The 24,487-nt window shown below is 45.0% G+C and overlaps 1 protein-coding gene across 2 annotated transcripts in view; it reads left to right on the forward strand.

Annotated features, from left to right (window-relative positions):
• The first annotated feature begins 582 nt into the window (after positions 1-582).
• Positions 583-24,487, forward strand: part of FGR (FGR proto-oncogene, Src family tyrosine kinase) — a 112,260-nt gene continuing 88,355 nt past the window's right edge. Inside the window, exon 1 of one of the 2 annotated variants that reach the window (XM_044288026.1) lies at positions 583-734. The gene's annotated coding sequence lies outside the window, so the exon portion shown is untranslated. The remainder of the gene's footprint in view (positions 735-24,487) is intronic. The other variant, XM_044288025.1, reaches the window with a different exon arrangement.

The following is a 24,487-nucleotide window of genomic DNA, read 5'->3' on the forward strand; positions in this document are numbered from 1 at the left end:
CACCAGGAAAGGTACAATACAGAGTGGGTTCAATGTATATATGAAGACTACTTTCCCTAAGTATGGCACCAGAGGAGGTAGTATTTAGGCATAGGCTCCTGTCCTAAAGAGATCGCCTTGCCGGGGCGGACAGGCAAAAATAACCTTGTGCAAAATGTATTTGCCAAGAAGCTCACATTTATATAATGAGCTTAACACTGGTATATTTTCTATAGTGAGTATGGCACTATTGTATATATTTTATTTGTGTTTGTAGAGTGTGCTTTGCTTTTGTGCTTTCAGCCATGGCGACATGCACCTGCGCATTCCACCCTTTTTTTTTAGCAATCAAATCAACATGGTACAGCATTCCTGCTGCATCAGAAACGTCATCTAAGACGTGTCACAAAACACATTGCGTAGGCAAATGTGGATAGGTGTACATAGTAAAACCTCCCAGATTTCACAAACGCTATTGCATAAATTGACATTAACTTAATGTATAGAAACTGAGTATGCACATATATCTCATGAACATTTGCAGTTTCTAAATGTTTAACTTCCTTTTATGATGTTAAAGAGGAACGTAAGAAAGGGGGAAGTGTCAGAGAAAAATTTCTTAGTGTGTGAAATAGACAGAAATTTAGAGACATATCCGAAAAGTAGATCACTAGAAAAGCAGGTTAAAATTGAAAGGAAAATCAAATATAAGCGACCGCAGAGATCATCTGATGAAATCCATCACACATTAGAAGGTAAGCAAGCAATTGTCATACACGTATATATGTTCTGTACATACTTTACTAGTTTAAATAAGGGATAGCAAACCTATCCTGGGTTGTGGCAGGAGATACTGTAATGAACTTTTCTGTGAAGGTTCTCATTTATCCAGGCCAGTTGCCTTGATTTATTCTTTACAGATGTAATGAACTTGGGAATAAATAAATCTGTTTTGACAGAAAGGTGTATAAACCATTTGCCATGGTGTACAAATCTTAAACTCCATTGATGAATTGGCACTGAACTTGGCACGTCCAAGTATTACATGGGTGGCCATTCACTTGAAATTCATTTGAAATGTGTGGTTTGCCATGCCTTCCTCTCGTGATGACAGCACCAAAGGAGGCACATGAAACAATGAAAATAGTGTTTTTTTATGCTAGAAACATTTAAAATTACTCTAAACAACCATTAACAGACTTTCAGGACCTTTGGTTATGAAAATGGATATTGGATAACCTATTTAAAATGGTTGGCCACTATCTAATAGTAGCTGCATGTGTTGGGAACAGTACATATATGAATTTAGTAGTAGGCATTATTAAACCATCGGTGCTGATGTTTGATGGTTTAATATGCCTAATTTATGATTACTTGCAGGTCCACTTCCCTGCTTCCCTGTACTGGACTCTCAAAATGGCCACAGATGGAGGGTCATGTGACCAATCGTGTCCATCAGCAGCCTCCATTCCCTTACACTGGGGATGGACAAGAACTAGAGCATGTGCAGTCTGTCCACAATGTAAGTGAAGTGAATGTTAGCCCAGTGCTGCAGCCCATATTTGCAGGCACAGGCGCCGGGCTTCTTTATTCCCTCTTGGTGCTGAACACTGTGCTAACCAGTGCGGGCAGCAGGTAGCTTAAACTGTTGTATCTGCACCCCGTGCCGGAGCTTCCTTCCTGCTTATACTGTTTGTTAGGGCGTGCGCAGGTGTGTCTCTCCTACTTTTGTGAGGCATTACATACACTCCCTCTATATCCCTGCCTATGGCTGGGTTCCAGGATGTATTTAAAGGCGCTTCCTGTTCCAGGAAGGTGCCTGAGCAATCTTGGTCACTAGCCTGTCTAGTTCCTTGTGTTAAGGTGTTTGGAAGTTTCTGTTTTACTGTGTACCGGATCCTGCTTCTCGATTAAACAGACTTTGCTTGATTGCCTCCTACCCCTGACCTTGCACTTCGATTATGGACTTTTCTTGATTGCTTTATTCAAATAGACAGATTTCCAGCACGAAGGAGATAAAATCTTGCATGTTCTTTATTGAATATTCTAAACGTACACATGGTGCAGTGAAAGAGGTCCCTCCATGTCCCTGGTCAGACCGACAGAACGATCTGATGACTAGATCATGACTAAGAGCCGGCTGGCTCGAAACATGTCGCTGAGCTGACCTGGCTTTTCTGTTGCACGACTGAACTGGTGAGCTGGATTTTTATTAATTTATACAAGGACCTTTGCTTGATTGCTGCCTGCCCTGACTCCAGACTTCCTGACCACTTCTTTTCACTTGGTGATTTGCACTGGTATCTCTGACTCCCAGGTCAGTTGCCACTGACTGGGGGACTGCTCTGGAGTGGTACCTGGTAACTACCCTAATGGCCCAAGCCTATCCTCACCTTTAGAGGCTCTAGTGAAGACCAGGTAGTTACTTAGTGGGGTATAGCTGGTCAGTGACGCAGTGGGTCCACCCTGCCTGCATAATAGATGGCCATGCTCAGGCCATGGAACCTGCTGATGTGAACTCACCAAGACTCATCGAACTGCACCGGGAGATGGCTCAAGAGAGAGAACGTCAGGATCAGATTCTGTCCTATCTGCGCAATGTGAACATGAGCCTTAATCACCTAATGCCCACCAACCCTGCACCTCAAGCTCCCCCTGCAATGGCTAACCTGGCAACTGCTCCGCTGACTCCCTATGTGCAAGGATCAAGCCTCATCTGTCAGCTCCACCATGCTTTGATGGAGACCCTAAACAGTGCAGGGGGCTTATTAATCAGTGCACTCTGCACTTTGAACTGTTGCTGCATCAGTTCATCTCTGATTGAACCAAGGTCACTTTTTTTTTATCTTGCACCTTACAGGATAAGCCCTGGCTTGGATCAACCCAAGGAAGTCAGTCCATGGGCCAGTATGTATTGCAGTTCCGGACCCTTACCTCTGAATGGGGTTAGCATAATCAGGCTTTAGTGGCCTCCTTCTGGGAGGGTCTCTCCGGGAAAATTAAGGATGTACTGGCCATTCAGGATGTCCCCTCTACCCTGGATGACCTTATTTCCCTGGCCTCCTGGATTGATCTGCACTTCCTGGAACATGCTAAGGAGGTAGCATGTGAGAATAGACCGTATCATTCAGTGAGAGTAGACCATAACATCCAGTCCCTCAAGCTTCCACGTTTGCTGCTGTGCCAGATCCCATGAAGGTTGACCTAGTCGGACTGAATGAACAAGAACGTGATCACCGTCATAAAAGGAGACTTTGCTTCTACTGTGGCTGTGCTGTACATATTCTCCATTCCTGTCCTCTGAAGTCGGGAAGCTCTTGAACCTAGGGTCTGTTGGGGACGCGACCCTAGGCAAAGACAATTTCTCTCTCCCTCTGACTCTGCCGCTAACCCTGTCGCTGGGAGATGTTCGATTCATAGAGATGGCGCTCGTCCTTCTGGTTTAAAAGCAATCCAGTTCCTGGGATTCACCAACTACTATAGCCAGTTTGTGCAGCACTTTTTGTCCTTGACAGCTCCCATCTCTGCCTTGACCCGCAAAGGAGCAAATCCCAAGAATTGGACAACTGAGGCTAAATTGGCTTTTTAAGCCTTGAAACAGGACTTCTTTGCAGCTCCAGTTCTCCATCACCCTGATGATAACAAGCATGTAAGAAGAGGGAATGTAAGGGGGGAGGAGGTACTGTTAGCCCAACTCTCCGTGCCTCCACTGTTGCCCCTACACGCGTGCATGGGCACCAGGCTCCATCATTCCATCCTGCTGCCATGCTGACAAGTGTGGGCAGCAGGTAGCTTAAACTGTTTAATCTGAGATCCGTGCCGGACCTTCCTTCCTGCTTAGAGTCCTGTTTGTTAGGACGTACATGGGTGTGTCTCTCCTCCTTTTGTAAGGCAGCACATACACTCCCTCTATCTACCCAGCTATGACTGGGTTGCTGGATGTATTTAAAGGTGCTTCCTGCTTCAAGAAGGCCCCTGAGCAATCTAGGTCACTAGCCAGTCTAGTTCCTTTTGTGAAGGTGTTTGGAAGTTTCTGCCTGCCCTGACTCCGGACTTCCTAACCACATCTTTTCCCTTGGTGCTTTGCACCGATATCTCTGACCCCCAGGTCAGCTGCCACTGACTCGGGGACTGCTTTGGAGTGGTACCTGGTGTGACGAACTGCGACCGCCGCGGCCACAATACGTCACGAAACCGTCACAGCGCCCCTAGTGGTCAATCCGCAAACAGGCCCCCCCAGCCACTTCCAGCACACCGACAGTCTAACTTGAGTCCGTACAGTCGATAGGCTGAAAGCGCAGGGAGTGGACCTCCGATTGACCGCAAGTAAGCGTGCGACGAACTGCGACCGGAACTACACACAGGGTAGTTTAACTGCCACCACCTTGCAATTTATGGGAGCAAGGACCCCACTATCTAGATAACACAACCGAGTAGCTTTCCCTTCGGAGAGGCTAGGGTAAGTTTTTGCAGTGTTTGAAAACAGGCATATGGCTAGAGAAATGACTTGGAGGTCATTTATTATATATCTATATACAATACAAATTATCACGATGCACAGTAATTATTAACACAATAATCAAGGAGAGTATAGTCCAATAAACAAAAAGAGAGAAAAGAAAGAAAATACTTAGTTTCCGCAGAAAAGATGTCCGTTGGGGAAATAGTCCGTTGCAGGGGTCAAGTCCAAGAAGCCTTTGTCCAGTGTAATATGCCTACAGCCCACAGGTTCTCTGGCTGAGGCCCTCTTTAGGTGTTGTTAAAAGTGGAGAACTCCTTTAGCAGATTCTAGATGTGTTATAAAGGGTCTCAGAATCAAGGCGGGGAATTGAGAGTCCGCCTGCTGGGGCCGGCTGTATTCCTGAGGTGAATGTCAGTTCTGAAATATGGCATGTGCCATATCGTGGGATGTCTCCGCTGTACACAAGTAACAAGCACATATTCACATTCCCTACAAAATATGGAGTTCAGGGATACCAAATATTACTATTATAACTGGTTCTATGATGGGGTAACACCATAACTTTACCTGGGCACATCTTAGAGTTATGTTTGTCCTATGTAAACAGTCCAGTGAATTCTGAGTGACACGATGATGTAATTTTTACGTCCGTAAGATGCATGGTCTCTCTTGAAAAGGTAAAAATCATATCTCAGATTCATGTTGCAGTCTGGGAAACCTTGGTGCCGGCTTGTCTGCAGCAAGCCAGCTTACAGACCCTGATAGCAGCGACACCAATCGGCTCCCCCCAGGTGCCGTCTTCACACCTAGCTGTGATATCTCTTCAGGAAGAGAAGTTCTTTTGTCAACCATAGGAAGCCAGCTGTAATTGCGTTATCTGCTAGGCATCTATTGACTGACTTGAACAAAAGGACTATGTTGTTCTCTGGGTACAACAGAAGAAGACGCTCTGAATAATCAAATTGTAGGTTCTGGGGCCTAGGGAAATAATTACTGTTTAATAAGGCAGAGTAATATTGATAATATTGGGAGGACAGTTCAATATTCTCGCGGCTCATCCGTGACACCTCCCCCCCGCGTCTGTGGCTAGACATCCGTCCGCAAGACGGGTGGCGTCGCCGCTAACCTGCGCTGATCGGTCTGGATCGCCGTTGCACCGGGATAAGCCATCCGCATTTTGATGTCTGCTGCCTGCCCTGTGCTGGATGGTAAAATCGTACTGCTGCAGCGACAAGCTCCAACGTAGGAGTTTCCCGTTGGACCCCACAGTACGGTTCAGCCAACTGAGAGGATTATGGTCCGTAATGATTGTGAAGGAGCGGCCGTACAGATAGGATTGAAGCTTCTGCAGGGCCCACACAATCGCCAGACACTCCTTTTCTGTAGTTGAGTAGGAGACCTCTCGGGGAAGAAGTTTCCGGCTCAGGTACAGAAGAGGATGCTCGTCCCCTTTTCCATCCACCTGGCTTAAGACAGCGCCGAGACCGTAATCTGATGCGTCGGTTTGCACTATGAACCGACGGCTGAAATCTGGGGCTTGAAGCACAGGGGCGCTAGCTAACGCCTGCTTCAAGGCCCGGAAGGCGTTCTCACACTCAGGGGTCCACGTAACCACTTTCGGGTGCTTCTTACCAGTGGCATCCGTCAGGGGCTTCGCGATGGCACTATAGGCCGGTACAAACTTCCTATAGTAGCCCGCGGTCCCCAGGAATGCCTGAACCTGTCGCTTGGTGATAGGCCGAGGCCACGCTAAGATGGCGTCAACCTTTCCCGTGTCCGGTTTCAGGGTGTTCCCTCCCACTCGGTGCCCTAAATACTGGACTTCCGTCATGCCGATCTGACACTTACTTGGCTTAACTGTCAAATTGGCTGCAGCCAGCCGTTGCAGTACCTGGGACAGATGTTTGAGGTGTTCTTCCCAGGTGGGGCTAAACACCGCAATATCGTCCAAATATGCTGCAGCGAACGGTTGCATTTCCTCCAGCAGGTCGTTCATAGCCCGCTGGAACGTGGCAGGCGCATTTTTCATTCCAAAGGGCATCGTCGTAAATTCAAAGAGCCCGAAGGGAGTGATAAAGGCCGACTTCTGCCGCGCATCCGGGGCAAGAGGGATCTGCCAGTACCCCCGGCTCAGATCCATGATTGATAGATAGCTGGCAGCCGCCAGCTTATCTAGCATCTCATCGATGCGAGGCATGGGGTAGGCGTCCGTAGTGGTTACAGCGTTCAACTTCCGGTAGTCCACGCAGAACCGCGTTGTCTTGTCTTTCTTGGGTACCAAGACGACGGGTGCCGCCCATGGACTACAGGACCGCTGAACGACCCCCAGTTCTAGCATCTCCCCCACCTCACGCTGCATGTCCGCCTGCACCTCCGGAGAGACGCGATAGGCGGATTGCTTGATGGGGGGATGTGCTCCGGTATCTAACCGGTGAGCGACCAGATTGGTCCGTCCCGGGATACCTGAGAAGGTCCGGTGGTACCGACCTAACACCTCCTGTAACTGCTCTCTCTGGGACGGGGAGAGCTGCGGGTTGACATTTATGTCCCCGTCCGTCTCCCGGGTGTCAGCCAGCAGATCTACCAGAGGGTCTGTCTCGCCCTGTTCTAACCGGCTGCACACTGGGAGTACATACTGGGTTCTATCGTGGTGAGCCTTCAGCATGTTAATGTGAAAGGCCTTCTGTTTTCTACCCCCCATGTTCACCAAGTATGTCAGGGGGTTTAAACGCTTCTCTATGGTGTATGGCCCCTCCCATGCCGCCTGTAACTTATTGTGCCGTATGGGAAGAAGGGCATAGACCTTGTCTCCAGTTTCAAATGCCCGGTCTCCCGCGGTGCGGTCGTACCATAGTTTCTGTTTGGCCTGGGCCTGGGCCAGATTCTCTGTTACCATGGCAGAGAGTGACTCCATTTTGTCTCTGAACTTCAGGACGTAATCCACTACAGAGACATCCGTGGGATCACCTTTGCCTTCCCACGTCTCTCGCATCAGCTGTAGTGGCCCTCGGACGTTCCTGCCATACAGGAGTTCAAACGGGGAGAACCCGGTGGACTCTTGCGGTACTTCCCTGTAGGCAAACAGCAGATGAGGCAGGTACCGTTCCCAGTCCCCACCGTGCGACTCAATGAATGTGGCCAGCATCTGCTTTAATGACGCGTTAAAGCGCTCGCAGAGGCCGTTGGTTTGCGGGTGGTATGGACTGGAGACGAGGTGCGTCATCTGGATCTTTGCCGCCAGGGCGTTCATCAGTTCAGACACAAACTGGGGTCCCTGATCTGTGAGCATCTCCGCAGGGAACCCTACACGGGAAAATATGGAAATTAGCGCATCTGCTACCTTGTCTGCCCTCAGGGAGGAGAGGGCGACCGCATCTGGGTAGCGAGTCGCGTAATCCACCAGCGTCAAGATGTACCTCTTGCCGCTGTGGCTGGGAATGGGCAGAGGTCCAATTATGTCGACTGCCACTCGGTGAAATGGCTCACTTATGATTGGCAGTGGACACAGGGGAGCCTTGCGCGGATTCCCAGCTCGTTTAACTTTCTGACAAACCGTACAGGAGCGACAATAATTGATGACATCTATCCTCATTCTAGGCCAGTAGAAATGCCCCTGAATACGGTCAAGTGTCCTGCGAATTCCTAGGTGCCCTGCCAAGGGGATGTCATGTGCGGATTTCAGCACATGCCCCCGGAAGGCACTAGGTACCACAAGCGACTTGGTACTCACGGTCATTTCGCCTTCGGTGGGTTGTATCGCCTCACTATACAACTTCCCACCTTCCCAGTACACTTTGAACCCGGCCCCATCCGCGAGGGGCTCAGCAGCCTGTCTTCTGAGACCCTCGAGGCTAGGATCGGTTTGAAGTGCGTGCTCGAAGGCCGCCTGATCCGTTTCAGCCAGCTGGCCCGTGGCGTACGAGGCCTGTGGCTGACAGTCACCCTCCCTGGGGTCAGAGGAGTGGGAGGAGACCGGAGCCTCTTCCCCCTGTTCTGAGTTCAAGTTTTGGGTGGCCCGACTCCGAGTCACAGCTAGGACAGGTATGACTTCGGAGCAAGGCAGATTAGCATTTTCAATATCACATGTAGAAATCACATTAGCAGGTACATCATGCATATCATCAACATTAATATTGGATACATTCAACCCCCCTCCCACAGACTCTTGCCCCCGGGTGCCAAGCACCTGGGTGGGGGCAGAGGGCGGACCCCCTTCCTGGGATCCCGAGGGGTTCGTGGCGGGTTCATAATAGGATACCAGCTTGCCTAGATCGGACCCCAACAAAACAGGAACTGGTAGCTGGTCTAGGATACCAACTACCTTTTCTTGAACACCCACCCCCCAGTCGATGGAAACCCGGGCTTGGGGAATGTGAGAAAGAGTGCCCCCCACCCCAGTGAGGGTGAGATACTTGTCTGGGATGATGTCCTTTGTGGGCACAAGGTGCGGACGCACCAGGGTGACATCGGCTCCCGTGTCCCGGAAACCGGTGACTAGCTGGTCATTCACTGTAACAAGCTGGTGATTGCTGGTGATGGGGTGAATCTCCTCCCCACCGGCGAACAAAACAGTTGAAGATGGTTCACGCTGGGATGCGCTGGCTGGCTGTGTCTGTCGTGGGCGAGGTACAGGTGGTTCAGATGCTGGCTGTGGCTGTCTCCGCTCAGGACAGTTGAATTTCATATGTCCAGGCTTGCGGCAGTAGTGACAGGTGATTCCATTAGGTGCCCCAGGTCTGGAAGCAGTAGCTGCACTTGGTGGTCTCTGTGGTGGACGGCCCACAGAGGCAGGGGGGTCTGCCCTGACATTGGGCAGACCTCCTCTCCAGTGCGATGGTGCAGATTTACGCAGATCGGGCACTCGGGTTGTGACAAAAGTCTCAGCTAAGTCTGCAGCAGCGGTTGCTGACGCAGGCTTCCGTTCTAGCACGAATTGTCTCACATCCGCAGGGCAAATACAAAGAAGCTGGTCTAGCACCATCAAGTCCTCTAGGATGTCATAAGACCCTTTTGTTAGGCCTAAAGTCCACTGGCGGAATGTAGTGCGTAAGCTGCTGACCACATCCGGATAAGAGTCCGTACGATCCTTTTGTAAGGACCTAAACCTTTTCCGATAGACTTCAGGGGTCAGCTGGTATTTAGCAATGATAGCGTCTTTTATGGCGGAATAATCTTCATCCTGCTCCATGGATAACTCCGCAAACGCGTCCAGCGCTTTGTAGCGCAACAGGGGTGTCAGGTGTCTGGCCCACTGCTCTTGGGGCAGACGATACTGACGGCAGGCTTTCTCAAAGGATCGCAAAAACAAGTCTATGTCAGTGTCCTTTTCAATGGGAGCAAATTTTAATTTTGCACTCACGTGTGATGCTGCTCCTTCTGCAGGAAAGTTGGGTGATGAGCTTCGGCTGGGTTGATGTATTCTGGCCATGCTCAGTTCATGCCGACGTTGGCTTTCTGCAGCAGCGGCCTCCCTCTCAGCTCGGCGTTCTTCGCGCTCCGCCATGTACTGCAGGTACTTTACCGGGTCAGTGTCCATCAGTTTTTGGAGGGCCTGCTGCATCATAGGGTCTGTACAAATAGATAGTCTGGTACTGGCCGGTTCCGGGCGAGTACTTAAAGAAAAATTAGGATCCGTACTGAAATACTGCGCTGGGGGGCCAACAGGGCCCGCAGGATGTTCCCCCTCCGAGTAGTCAGGATTCTCAGTCTCCGGTTCCTCAGGACTTGAGTCAGATGGGCCGGTGTCTCCCGCAGTAGACACATCCAACAGCCGCAGTTGTTGGTTATCCCATTGGAACAAGTCTTTTATCAGGTCGGTCTTCGTCTTGCGACCGACTTCAATGCCCCGTTCTTGGCACAGATTTTCCAGATCTGCCAAAGCCATTTTCTTGTATTCCCCGGACATTTTCACGCCAAATAAAAGATAGATAAAGAAAACAAGATTTCGGGGAGGGTACTGGACTACACAGTCTCTCAGTACACACAGATAAATGTATTGCACTCAGCCACACCACCACCAAATTGGTTTGGTTCTGACAGAGGTAAATTAGTTAATCTCTGTTCAGATGTTCTAAACACATGCAAAAAGGAATCCCAGTAGCTGCCTACCAATATGTGACGAACTGCGACCGCCGCGGCCACAATACGTCACGAAACCGTCACAGCGCCCCTAGTGGTCAATCCGCAAACAGGCCCCCCCAGCCACTTCCAGCACACCAACAGTCTAACTTGAGTCCGTACAGTCGATAGGCTGAAAGCGCAGGGAGTGGACCTCCGATTGACCGCAAGTAAGCGTGCGACGAACTGCGACCGGAACTACACACAGGGTAGTTTAACTGCCACCACCTTGCAATTTATGGGAGCAAGGACCCCACTATCTAGATAACACAACCGAGTAGCTTTCCCTTCGGAGAGGCTAGGGTAAGTTTTTGCAGTGTTTGAAAACAGGCATATGGCTAGAGAAATGACTTGGAGGTCATTTATTATATATCTATATACAATACAAATTATCACGATGCACAGTAATTATTAACACAATAATCAAGGAGAGTATAGTCCAATAAACAAAAAGAGAGAAAAGAAAGAAAATACTTAGTTTCCGCAGAAAAGATGTCCGTTGGGGAAATAGTCCGTTGCAGGGGTCAAGTCCAAGAAGCCTTTGTCCAGTGTAATATGCCTACAGCCCACAGGTTCTCTGGCTGAGGCCCTCTTTAGGTGTTGTTAAAAGTGGAGAACTCCTTTAGCAGATTCTAGATGTGTTATAAAGGGTCTCAGAATCAAGGCGGGGAATTGAGAGTCCGCCTGCTGGGGCCGGCTGTATTCCTGAGGTGAATGTCAGTTCTGAAATATGGCATGTGCCATATCGTGGGATGTCTCCGCTGTACACAAGTAACAAGCACATATTCACATTCCCTACAAAATATGGAGTTCAGGGATACCAAATATTACTATTATAACTGGTTCTATGATGGGGTAACACCATAACTTTACCTGGGCACATCTTAGAGTTATGTTTGTCCTATGTAAACATCCAGTGAATTCTGAGTGACACGATGATGTAATTTTTACGTCCGTAAGATGCATGGTCTCTCTTGAAAAGGTAAAAATCATATCTCAGATTCATGTTGCAGTCTGGGAAACCTTGGTGCCGGCTTGTCTGCAGCAAGCCAGCTTACAGACCCTGATAGCAGTGACACCAATCGGCTCCCCCCAGGTGCCGTCTTCACACCTAGCTGTGATATCTCTTCAGGAAGAGAAGTTCTTTTGTCAACCATAGGAAGCCAGCTGTAATTGTGTTATCTGCTAGGCATCTATTGACTGACTTGAACAAAAGGACTATGTTGTTCTCTGGGTACAACAGAAGAAGACGCTCTGAATAATCAAATTGTAGGTTCTGGGGCCTAGGGAAATAATTACTGTTTAATAAGGCAGAGTAATATTGATAATATTGGGAGGACAGTTCAATATTCTTGCGGCTCATCCGTGACACCTGGTAACTCCTTAATGGCCAAATCCTATCCTCACCATCAGAGGCTCTAGTGGAAACCAGGTAATTACTTAGTCATGCCTCTCCAGGGTATAGGAGAGAAAAAAAAGGGAAAAAAATCACCAAGTGGCGCCTAACTGCTAATATGATGTTGTGGATACTAGAGTAAAATAGGGGGCATATTTGGCGCCCAAAAAATTGTCAGTGTCACTTCCGGAAGAAAAACATAAATACAATTCAAATATCAAGGGAACAGAACACAATATACAATCTATATTGATTCTACATCTATAAAGGTCTAAATAGGCCCTAATTTGAATGTTATAGGGGCCAAAGGGGATATCGGACTGAATGTGAAGTTCCGGAAGAAAGAACTTCCGGTGTGTGGAACGCAACAACCGGAAGTGCGTTCCAAATGCCCGTCGCAGGGTGCAAGAGAGGGCTGAAAATGTCAGTGGATAGTGAGTGTTTACGGGTGGAAGCGTGCATATGGAAACCTAAAGGATAGGGTGGGGGGGGGGCTGATATGAACAAATAGGGACGAGAATAATGGTTCCGATATATGGAACGCATTAAGCGGAAGTTCCGGTGTATGTTAACCTTCGATTTCTGAGGCTGGTGACTCGGATGAACTTATGAAAATAAAGAAAACTCTTTGAATGAGAAGGTGTGTCCAAACTTTTGGTCTGTACTGTATATATATTTATCTATAACCTCTATTTTTGGGGTACATTTTACTCTAGTATCCACAACATCATATTAGCAGTTAGGCGCCACTTGCTGATTTTTTTCCCTTTTATTTCTCTCCTGCTTTACTATATTGCTCTCCTGCATATAGTTTATCACCTAGGCTGCCCTGCTTGATGGTTCTATCACCTCCCTGTTCAGTACTATCTGGACTCTTCTACACTTTTTCACTCCACTGTGGTCTTTACCTCTGGCGCCCTGTGCGTTTATCCCATACCTCCTATTCTAGGAGTACAGGATTAACCCTCTTTTTTTCTCCCCTTACCTCGTCTCCAGGGTATAGCTGGTCAGTGGCACAGTGAGTCCTCACCCGCCTGTATAACAGTGAATGGATGGGACTGGTAAAATGGTTCTCGATCAGCATCCATTATGGCAGTACAGCAATGAGAAGCAGATAAGCGGGCCTGCGAATAAATAAAAATTAAGCATATTAATTCATCAGACAAGCTTTAACCCCCTTCAGGACCATTTTTCACCTTAAGGACCAGGCCACATTTTGGAAATCTGACATGTCAATTTATGTGATAATAACTTTGGAACACTTTTACTTATCCAAGCCATCCTGATACATCATATGACACATTATACTTCATGACAGTGGTAAATTTTGAGTCAATATATTTTACCTTCATTTATAAAAAAAAATATAAGATTTACAGACAATTTGGAAAAAAATCACAATTTTCAATTTCAGTTCTCTGCTTTTAAGACAGATAGTGATACCTCATAACATAGTTATTACTTTACATTTCCTATATGTCTACTTACATTTTGTAAATGTAATGTTATTGTTTTTCAGATGGATTAGAATTTTAGATGTAGTTTTTTAAATTTTTAAGAAAATTTCCCCCCAAAAAAACAGATTTTTAAAGGACCAATTCAGTTATGAAGAAACAAGAAAATGTCACTTCTTTTTACAGATTTTCCACTTTGATCAATTTTTTCCAGTAAGGCAGCAAGGGTTTCCAGCAAAACAAAACACAATTTTTTTACCCTGATTCTGCAGTAATACATAGTAGTACGTCAATTTACGTGAAGTCACTTCCCGCTGAGAAGTATTATTACGTCAAATGTCACCAAGGGGTTAATAATACATATTAACCCTTTTACACATTTCGACGTAACTGAATGCCCAAATTGCAAGTGACTTTCCGCATTTGGACGTACACAGTCACGTCCAATTTGCTTACCGGGGCTGTCACACTATAAAGTCTCCCAAAGAGCAGAGACACTGGGGAAGCCGGCAAGGGACCAATGGAGACTAAACAATTGGAGTGCTTCATTGAGAAAAATTATGGTTTCAGACTGATCTCCACGCTCGAGATCACAGCCTGAAATCAGGCATGACTGCCGCCATGTCCTCTCTGCCGGCTGTGATGGCTGCCATCAGCAGAGAGTGTCTGCTGTAACTTACAGCTGACACTCTGCTGCTACAGCCGAAATCGGTGCTTGCACCGATCTTGGCCGTTTAACTCCATAGATGCCGCGGTCAGCAGCCACCAGCAACCATGGGGTTGAGAGGGAGGGAGCTAAAAAGATTTCAAAAAGTGAATAACTTTTTTTAAAATGCAAATAAAACTAAAATAAAAAATTGTCTTTTCTCATATCCGTTCATTTATGTCATAAAAAAAATTAAATCAATAAAAAACTACACATAATTGGTATCGCATCCTCCGTAACAACCTGGCCTATCAAAATATCATATTATAATCCCGCGCGATGAACCCCGTAAAAAATAATTTAGAAAAAAATTACGGAATTGCAGTTTTTTTCACCTCACGTCCACAAAAAATAAGTGATCAAAAAGACACCCCAAAATGATACCAATAAAAACTACAGCCCATCACGCAAAAAACATGCACCCAAACAGCTACGTTGGTGAAAAAATAAAAAAGTTATGGACTTTAGTATATGGCGATGCAAAATTTAATTTATTTTTAACAAAAAAGTGATTTTATTGCTGAAAAAGTAGTAAAACATAAAAAAACGCATAAATTTGGTATCGCCATAACTATATCCACCCACGGAATGAAATAACCATAGAATATTTACCACAAGAGGAACCCCATAAGCAATAAAAATAAAAAAACACTGTCAGAATTGCCATTTTTGCCCACTTCACCTCCACAATGGTATAAATAGTGATCAAAAAGACAAATGTACCCCAAAATGATACCAATAAAAACTATAGCCCGTCCCGCAAAAAAACAAGTCTCCACACAGCTACATTGGTGAAAAAATACAAATGTTATGGGCCCTAAACTAATTTCAGCAAATTACATGTTAGAAAATCCCAATGCCGCTTTTACGCTTCTGAATGTTGACGTGCCCCCAAACAGTGGTTAATGACCACGTATGAGGTGTCACAAATTTTGAAGTGCATTTTCTCCTGTTACCCCTTGTGAAAATGAAAGATTTGGGGCTAAAGCAACTTTATATTGGAAATAAAAGTTATTTTTTATTTTACACAGGCATGTGTTTCTAAATTCTATGAAACGCTTGTTGGGTCAAAGCATTCATTTCATCGCTAGATTTATTCCTTGAGGGGTAGTTTCCAAAATGGGGTCTTTTTTGGGGTTTTCTTTCTAGGGGTACCTCAGCAGCTCTTCAAATGTGACATGTCACCTGAAAACCATTCCAGCAAAATCTGTCCTCTGTTAACAATATGACACTCTTTTCCCTCTGCACCCTGCCATGTGCCCTTAAAGCAGTTTATGACCAAATATGGGGAGTCCTTAAAAAAGTGGGTTTTGGAAATTTTGTAAAAAAATTTAAAATGTGCTTCTAAACTTCTAAGTCTTCTAACTTCCTAAAAAAATAAAATGACATCTGCAAGATGATGTCAACATAAAGTAGACATAAGGGGAATGTAAAGTGATAACTATTTTATGAAGTATCACTATCCGTCTTAAAAGAAAAGAAATAAAAATTTTGAAAATAGCAAATGTTTCCAAAACTTCTGCAAATTTTTGATTTTTTTTTATGCATAAAGGTAAAACGTATCAACTCAAATTCACCACTAACACGAAGTACGATGTGGGGTCATGAGAAAACAGTCTCATAATGGCTTCAATAAGTAAAAGTTATTACCACATAAAGTGACACATGTCAGATTTGAAAAATGGGGCTCTGGTATTTGGTCCAAACTGGCTGTCACTTGAAAGGGTTAATGCATGTATATGCTGTTCCTAGCACATGTGCAGCTCGTATAGATAGTGGTCAACCCCTTTAACTTAAATGACATTCACATCCATGTCATAAGCACAGGGATTCCATAAGCTGAGACGCGGGGAGTTATTTTCAGGGTTTTCATAATGTAAAGCTGCATTAAAGGGGTTTTCCAAAACTTTTATACTGATAATGAGTATCTGATCCAGAGGATAGGTCTTCAGTGTAAAAGTCTTAGAAAACTCCTTTAACATAGGATACTGTAAGCAGAGAAGGACCCCTGCAGCTGCCCAAGGGCTTGACTGCCTCAGTTACCCCTGAAAGTGTAAACCCTAGTAAAAGTAAGCTATGTTGTGAGAACTATAAATGACTGTGTGGATCATTGGGTCATAACAGAAAATTTGTAATTGTGAAATCTTCACCCACAGCAGTAGTGCTTTGTCGTCATAGACTGTTAAAGTCACACGTCCAGCATCATGAAGTAAAAGTGGACTTTTGGGCTGGGTTCACACCTGACTGATTAACTGCGGATTTGCCGTTGTGGATTTTTTTGCAGCAAATCTGCAGCGTTGTACAATACCAGCAAAGAGGATGAGAATTTCAGAATTCTCATCCACATGCTGCGTAAAAAAAAAATGTAGCAGAAAAGCTGCAGTATTGGGGATTTGAAATCTGCAGCATGTAAATTTATCCAGCGGATTTCATCCTTTTCACTGCATCTAATCTGCAGCTTTTCTGCAACAAAATCCGCAGCATGTGCAAACACCATTTGGTATGTTTTTTTGTGCTGCAGATGTTTCCACATATGGTCCGCACATGGAAAGAAAATACGTTTGTGTGCAAGAGGCCTTAAACAAGTACTCAACAGAACAAGACCTTTTATTACATCTTGTTTTAGATAAAAGCGTTAATTTTTTACGTAAATTTGTTTCCCCTTAGTCCTAACAGCAGCACAAGTGGGGAGTTCTCCCCTGTGAAACTAGTAGGACAGGTGGAATTTTGGATGACAAAAAATTTCCTACCAAGCAATAATTAAATAATTAGTAGAAAACCCACCCCTATAAAGGGCAGACTGCTCATACTTCAGTGCTTTATAACAAGTAGAAACAAGACAAGGGTGGGAAATTTGTGTGCTGCTGTTAGGACTAAGGGAAAACAAATTTACGTAAAAATTAACGCTTCCCTTACAACCTAACCAGCAGCACAAGTGGGGACCTAGCAAGCAACACAACAAATTGGGAGGGCCTTTTCACAGGTACATAATACTGTCCCCTTTTTTATTTTATGTTAGGGCGGGCAGACAGAATGGTACGTCCGAATGCAACCTCCTGAGAGCGCCTAGAGTCTAGGCGATAATGTCTAACAAAAGTGCTGTGGGAGCTCCAGGAAGCCGCAGCACAAATCTGTTCAAGCGGAACTAGATTTTTTTCCGCAAAGTAAGTAGATATTGCCCTCGTGGAGTGGGCGGTGACAAAGGATGGAGGAGCCAAGCCTTGGGATAAAAAGGCTTCCCGGATTGCCTCCTTTACTCATCTACTTAGAGAGGGTTTGGAGGCTTTTAGACCTTTGCTTTTACCGGAGAAGGAGAGCAGCAGGTGTTCTGATTTCCTAAAGTCAGCAGTCCTGCTCAGGTAGACTTTTAGATTCCTGGAAATGTCCAAGGAGTGAAGAGCTTCTTCTTCAGGAGATGATGGAGTAGGACATAGGACCGGCAAGGAAATGGTCTGATTTCGGTTACCGAATGAGGGAACCTTAGGAGCAAAGGTTGGTAAAAATCTCAACAGTACAGAGTCATGGAGAAAGAGGGTATAAGGCTCAGTGGCCGCTAGGGCCTGTAACTTTCCAATCCTCTTGGCCGATGTTATGGCCAGTAAAAATGTGACCTTTAAAGGGGTTGTCCGGGTTCAGAGCTGAACCCGGACATACCCTTATTTTCGCCCCGGCAGCCCTCCTGAGCCTGGCATCGGAGCATCTCATGCTCCGATGCGCTCCCGTGCCCTGCGCTAGATCGCGCAGGGCACAGGCTCTTGTGTTTTCAATAACACACTGCCGGGCGGTAACTTCCGCCCAGCAGTGTGTTCGGTGACGTCACCGGCTCTGAGGGGCGGGCTTTAGCTCTGCCCTAGCCGTTTTACTGGCTAGGGCAGAGCCAAATCCCGCCCATCAGTGCCGGTGACGTCACCGGGCTGCCTGTCAGCCCCATAGAGAGCCCGGTATGTCACCGGAACTCAGAAAAATGCCTTTGCCCTGCGCAATTTAGCGCAGGGCAAAGGAGAGCATCGGAGCATGAACTGCTCCGATGCTCATGTCAGGGGGGCTGCCGGGGTGAAAATGGAGGGATGTCCAGGTTCAGCTCTGAACCTGGACAACCCCTTTAAGGACAGATACCTAAGATCTAAATTCTCTAAGGGTTCAAAGGGGGGAGAACTCCCTACTTGTGCTGCTGGCTAGGACTTAAGGGAACATGGATATTTATTTATGAACTACTTACTTTAGTAAGGGTGTTGCCATACATTCAGGTTTTTTATGCAGTTTTTTTAAAACAAAATCAGGAGTGGGTCATAAAACGAGAGTGGGTCATGAAACGATCCACTCCTGGTCTTGACTTTAACCTCTTAAGGACATAGGGCGTACAGGTACGCCATTGTGTCCTGGTACTTAAGGACACAGGGCATACATGTACGCCCTGTGTATTTTTGATCACTGCCGTGCGGCTGGCAGTGATTGAAACCCGGTGCCTGCTCAAATCATTGAGCAGGCACCTAGGCTAAATGCGCGGGGGGGTCCCGTGACCCCCCCATGTCGGCGATCGCGGCAAACCGCAGGTAAATTCAGACCTGCGGTTTGCTGCGATTTCTGCAGTTTCTGCGCAGGGATCAGAAACTTTAGCATTCCAAAAATATACCTGTATCTCCCCCCCCCCCCTGCACCCCTGAGTGATTTGAGCCCAGTGGGAGGTGCAGGGGGAGGGTTGCGGGTGGTGCAGGCGGTGCAGGAGGCGGGCGGTGCGGCAGGCGGGATCCCCGCCCGCCTCCCCTTGAATAATCGTTGGTGGACAGTGGGTATACCAGGGTGTCAGCACATTGCTGACACCGTGATATAAACGGCTGACATCTGTGCCGCGATGTCAGCCGTTTAACCCTTTCCATAAAAATGAAAAAACACATTTATCACTGATTAACAATTAAAAAAATAAAATTCCCTACACATGTTTGGTATCGCTGCGTCCGTACCGACCTGATCTATAAAACGCTTATGTTACTTTACCCGAACGGTGAACGCCATAAAAATAAAAATAAACAACTATGATGAAATTAAAATTTTGCCCACCTTACTTCCCAAAAAAGGTAATAAAAGTGATCAAAAAAGTTGCATGCACGCCAAAATTGTAACAATCAAACCGTCATCTCATCCCGCAAAAATCATACCCTACCCAAAATAATCGCCCAAAAACTGAAAAAACTATGGCTCTTAGACTATGGAAACACTAAAACATGATTTTTTTTGTTTCAAAAATGAAATCATTGTGTAAAACTTACATAAATAAAAAAAAGTATACATATTAGGTATCGCCGCGTCCGTATTGACCGGCTCTATAAAAATATCACATGACCTAACCCCTCAGATGACCACCGTAAAAAAATTAAAATAAAAACGGTGTAAAAAAATCAAAAAGTCATAAGCATCCTAAAATAGTGCTAATCAAACCGTCATCAAATCCCGCAAAAAATGAGACCCTACTTAAGATAATCACCCAAAAACTGAAAAAACTATGGCTCTTAGACTATGGAGACACTAAAACTTTTTTTTGTTTTAAAAATGAATTCATTGTGTAAAGCTTGCATAAATAAAAAAAATTGTATACATATTAGGTATTGCCGTGTCCGTGACAACCTACTCTATAAAATTACCACATGATCTAATCTGTCAGATGAATGTTGTAAATAACAAAAAAAAAAACGGTGCCAAAAAAGCTATTTCTTGTTACCTGGCCGCACAAAAAGTGTAATATAGAGCAACCAAAAATCATATGTACCCTAAACTAGTGCCAAAAAAACTGCCACCCTATCCCATAGTTTCTAAAATGGGGTCACTTTTTTGTAGTTTCTACTCTAGGGGTGCATCAGGGGGGCTTCAAATGGGACATGGTGTAAAAATAAACCAGTCCAGCAAAATCTGCCTTCCAAAAACCCTATGGCATTCCTTTCCTTCTGCACCTTGCCGTGTGCCCGTACAGCAGTTTACGATCACATATGGGGTGTTTCTGTAAACTACAGAATCAGGGCCATAAATAATGAGTTTTGTTTGGCTGTTAACCCTTGCTTTGTAACTGGAAAAAAAATATTAAAATGGAAAATCTGCCAAAAATGTGAAATTTTGAAATTGTATCTCTATTTTCCATTAAATATTGTGCAACACCTAAAGGGTTAACAAAGCTTGTAAAATCAGTTTTGAATACCTTGAGGGGTGTAGTTTCTTAGATGGGGTCACTTTTATGGAGTTTCTTCTCTAGGGTTGCATCAGGGGGGCTTCAAATGGGACATGGTGTCAAAAAACCAGTCCAGCAAAACCTGCCTTCCAAATACCAAACGGCGCATCTTTCACTCTACGCCGCGCAGTGTTGCCGTACAGTAGTTTACGGCCACATATGGGGTGTTTCTGTAAACGGCAGAGTCAGGGCAATAAAGATACCGTCTTGTTTGGCTGTTAACCCTTGCTTTGTTAGTGAAAAAAATGGGCTAAAATGGAAAATTAGGCAAAAAAATTAAATTCTCAAATTTCATCCCCATTTGCCAATAACTCTTGTGCAACACCTAAAGGGTTAACAAAGTTTGTAAAATCAGTTTCGAATACCTTGAGGGGTGTAGTTTATAGAATAGGGTCATTTTCGGGTGGTTTCTATTATGTAAGCCTCAGAGCTGTAGTGGTCCCCAAAAAATAAAATATCATTCCCAAAATAATTCAAACATGAAGTAGACATATAGGGAATGTAAAGTCATCACAATTTTTAGGGATATTACTATGTATTACAGAAGTAGAGAAACTGAAACTTTGAAATTAAATTTTTTAATAAATTTGGTATTTTTCAATGCAAAAAAAAGGTTTTTTTTTTACTTCATTTTACCAGTGTCATGAAGTACAATATGTGACGAAAAAACAATCTCAGAACGGCCTGGATAAGCCAAAGCGTTTCAAAGTTATCACCACTTAAAATGACACTGGTCAGATTTGCAAAAAATGGCCTGGTCCTAAGGTGAAATAAGGCTGTGTCGCTAAGGGGTTAAAAACTGTATTAGGCCTCATGCACACGACCGTTCCGTTATTTGCGGTCTGCAAACCACGGATCCGAAAAACACGGATGTGTCTGTGTGCGTTCCGCAAGTTGCGGAATGGCACGGACAGCCTTTAATATAACTGCCTATTTTCTTCCGCAAAGCACGGACAAGAATAGTACAGGTTATATTTTTTTTTGCGGGGCCACGAAACAGAGCAACGGATGCAGACAGCACATGGAGTGCTGTCCGCATCTTTTGCGGCCCCATTGAAGTGAATAGATCCACATCCGAGACGCCAAAACTGCGGCTCAGATGCAGACCAAAACAATGGCCGTGTGCTGTCTGCATGCGTAGTTCTGATCCGCGGCCCACAAAGCACTCAAAGTAAATGACATTATCTTGTGACAATGGTACCTGTCAAGAAGTGGGATATATAAGGCACCAATTTCTTGAAGTGGTAAAATAGGGATTGTGTAACATATCCTACATTTTTCAAGCCAGCACCTTGATCTGAATAATTTTGTAATAAAAAAATGAGTATAGCCATTGAGGTATTCAATAAAATGTATCTGTATAGTATCACCTGCTGTTTGTTCTTTTCCTTATTTCTTGTCTATGTCACTGATATGGTACAACGTGCTCTGTTTAAATCTTCAACTGTCATCAGCCATATCTTCTGTTAGAAGTAGGGATGAGCGAATCGACTTCGGATGAAACATCTGAAGTCGATTCGCATAAAACTTCACTTGAAATCTGTACGGAGTGAACGCTCTGTATAGTATTAGAATGTATTGGCTCAGATGAGCGTGACTTCGCATAATAACTTCATAGATTCTTTTTTACTGTAATAAAACATATCCCGAACTCGGGTTCGGTTCCAAGGTACAGCATCTCAGCGTCTTCTTCTGATCACGCATAGTCTGGCAGAGTCTCTCGTACTAAGCACAGGTCCCTAGCTGCAGAATCTCTTTTGTGTATTAACAGTACAAATGAACAAGATACATTACAATAAACATATAAATGCAGTTCTACAATATGGAACAGTATAAGTGCACACAACAGCATAAATCACACTGCAAGTTAACCCTTCAAAGTGCAATAAAGTAGGGCGCTAACGACTTTGCATAGTAGCAATAAGGGCAAATGTCCACAAATGTCCATAGTCTAAAGTACAATTGCTCCAGGGCACTACATGTGTACTAAGAAGGGGGCAGGTAATGGGTTGAATGAGGAACCATATTGTTTTTGGCTTTGTCCACATGTAGCAAGTTAGTAGTGAATTTAATCATAATCTGCGACCGCAAAAAAAATGTCGAAAAGTGGCTAGTTTTTGGAGTGGTCTTGTTGGCAGGGTTGCAGTCAGTCTTTCAATGCTGTCAACCTCTGCATTGCAAGGATATGGCCACACATGATGTACAGTCTCTTGAAAAACGTATCCATACCCCGTGAACTTTTCCACATTTTTTCACATTATATTAACTTAAATGTATTTTATTGGGATTTAGTCTTCCACTATAAATTGACATGCTGCTGATTTAAAACCCACAGTACAAGTCAGTTTATGCTGCAAGGTTTTCTCTGTAGTGTGGTGATGACATTTCTGATACACCCCCAAATTGCGGAACGGGTGCAGACTTATTCATTCTCTATGGGGCAGGAATGGATGCGGACAGCACACAGTCTGTTGTCCGCATCTGCATTTCCGGAGCTCGCTCCCGATCTTCTGGTCCGCGGCTATGGAAAAAAATAGGCAGACAAGAATAGACAGTTCTATGGGGGTGCCGGCCGGGTGTGTTGCGGATCCACAATACACTACGGACGTGTAATGCTAAGTTCTGCACATGGCTGGGCAGGACATTTTCAGAGGTCTTGTTGGGTCCTTGTCCTGAAAGGTGTCTTCAGTGTTATGACTTTTTGTGGATTGGATTGTGTATTGTGTTGGGTTGTTGTATATCTCGGCCCTGTGTTGCTAACTTTGCAGTCTAGAATCCATCATAGCCTCATACAGAGTGAGCATTAGCATTAGATAAACAGCACCTATTCTAATAATGTAATGTGTATAGAGACAGCCTGAAACATTTATGTATAATAAATGGGAACAGGGAAGTAGGCAACTGGCAGCCCCCTCTCGCAGTGGTTTATCTCCCTGCTGAACAAATGAATGGCGCCCAAGGGGTGCACCTAGCCATTCTGCTTCCTCTCCCCACCTGGTGCCACATTCTCAATCTAACCCTTCCCCTTAGCCCTACTGTTAAAGACATTTATGGACATTACATACACCAGTACAAAACATACAGGGTAATACAGAACTACATACCTATTACATAAAGTGATGTCTCCTCTGACGTAGACATTCTCTTTCTGCATCTTCTCCATTCAGACCGGATCGCCATGATGACTTCTTTCAGCAGAGTCTCGTCTCTGCAGAGTTTGGCACACAGACATCTTAGATTCCTCAATTTTCTATCATCCTCCCCCTTTTGTGGCTCTGCTGCACGTAGCAGTCACAACTAAACTGGTGACTTAGTGGGCCCTTTACCTCTGCCATAAAAGACATAACTATTAAATGGTACATGGCCAGTTGAGGATTTGGAACCAAGGTGCTCCACATTACACCTTTGCCATGTTGTAGTAAAAACCCAGATGCAAAGAAAGATTTTCTAATTCTGTGATGAGCTATTCTGGCCTGACTGTCCTGTGATATGTGTCATTGAGGGAGACCAAGATCAGGCATGTTTAATCAGTCAGAAGTGTCCCTCAGCTCATTCTTTCCTCCTATTACAATAAACATGCAGAGCAATCCATTTGTATGGTCTTATAGTCAGCATTATATGTATTGCCTCAGTATCAGGGGCATAGCTAAAACTGACTGGGCCCCACAGCAAATTTTTGCACGTGGCCCCCCTCTTCATGACCATCCTGGCATTGCATGTGTGTATATGTAAGAGTGGGTTCACATCACCATCTGCTTGACGTATACGTTGGGAAAAAGGTATACAAAAATGCAGCACACCACGCTTTTGTATCCTGCAGAGTCCGACAAAAAAATGTGTACTTTCTTTTACAATGGAATCCTATATATGCCACTGTATGACATCAATCGGAGTCATCTGTTAAGGTATACATTTTTGTATATGTTAAACGCATGACAAAAAGGTGATGTGAACCCAGCTTAAGTGTGCCAAAATAAGCATTAGTACACAGCGGAGCAAAATGGCAGAGAAGGGAGGTTGCCATGTACTGTAGGCTATATTACAAAAGGCTGGTCCTGGTGGTCAGTGGTGTGGACTGTGTTTTACAAGGCTTATTTACTCTACTGGGAAATACAGGCCACACTACAGCATAATATACTGGAATCTACAATATACA

Source organism: Bufo gargarizans, chromosome 3 (genome assembly GCF_014858855.1).
Source record: "Bufo gargarizans isolate SCDJY-AF-19 chromosome 3, ASM1485885v1, whole genome shotgun sequence".
NCBI lineage: Eukaryota > Metazoa > Chordata > Amphibia > Anura > Bufonidae > Bufo > Bufo gargarizans.